The sequence below is a fragment of the Cyprinodon variegatus genome, unplaced genomic scaffold (assembly GCF_000732505.1).
Source record: "Cyprinodon variegatus isolate N-32 unplaced genomic scaffold, C_variegatus-1.0 Scaffold1501, whole genome shotgun sequence".
In the NCBI taxonomy this organism is placed as follows: domain Eukaryota; kingdom Metazoa; phylum Chordata; class Actinopteri; order Cyprinodontiformes; family Cyprinodontidae; genus Cyprinodon; species Cyprinodon variegatus.
In genome coordinates, this window is record NW_015151954.1 from 81,962 (window position 1) to 83,205 (window position 1,244).

Sequence of the window (1,244 nt, forward strand, 5' to 3'; positions counted from 1 at the left end):
CCGTCTGGTCCTGGAAGTCCGACGTTTACATCGTCAAAAGTAATGGAAGGAGTACCGTGATGCTATTATCACCAACAATTCATTATTATTGGTGCTGCTGCCATCAGCACCTTTGTTTCTAGATGTTGGAGCTTGGCCTGTTTTCCAGTGTAGTCCTGTTTCTCTGACTGTGACTAACTGGATGTGCGTGGACCTGAGATGACATGATGTGAGCTGGTGCTATAGAAATACACTGAATAGAATATTATTACCTATTAGTCTTGTTAAACGTGTTTGGGAATAACAGAAACCGTCTTATAGTTGCATCTCATCAGGACAGCAGATGCTGGCAAAGATAAATCCAAACTCCATGTGGCGTTCAGAGGAGCTCTAGAAAGAGATGCAGATCTCCATGGTCTCCATCCAAGCCACACGTCAGCAGCTGCATTGTTCTTTCCACATCTGGAATCAGAGGGCAGGATTCCTTCAAACAACCAGAACCTTCTCCTGAGGCAGGGCAATGGTTGCTTCTGCAGTCATTCCTGCTAAAGGGTTCCCCACCAAGTACTGAGTGAATAACTGTACAGAATTATTTGGAGGTTGACTTTTTTTATTAGGAAATCTTTTCTTTTATTGGTTGGATGAAATATGCTAACTTGGTGAGATAGGAATGTTGGGTTTTCATGAGCTGGATGCTAAAATCATCCGTATGAAGACAATAAAAGACCTGAAATATTTCAGTCAGTGTGCAAAGAATCTAAAATATATGAATGTTCAGGTTTTACCATTGAATTATGGAAAATAATGAACTTTATGACAATATGCTAATATTTAGAGAGGGAGCTGTAGATACTGGTGGGGAGCGACTGGTTGGGGATGTGTTGCTAAGGGTCTGAGGTCAGTTCATAGACACTAATAATTTATACACATGGTAAAAAACACAAAACAAGTTGCTGAAAAACTAACAGTCACATGGTTCCTGTCTCTGAATGACTGAATCAATCCTGCTGAAAACTTCAGGACAATGAAACAGTTTTTTCTATTTTTCTGAATCCAAGAGTGGAAATCATCTGGAAGATATTTACGTGACAGGAAAAAAGAAAAGTTGAGTCAGAATTGAAATATCAGAATCCTAATAGACTCTAAACTAACGTTTAAATCCCAGATAAAAAAAGAAAGTTATCCAATAGAGTCAAATTCTATATTATAAATGTCTGTTTCATAAGATCAAACTGGTCACTGCAGGCAGCTTCATGTACAGCTTG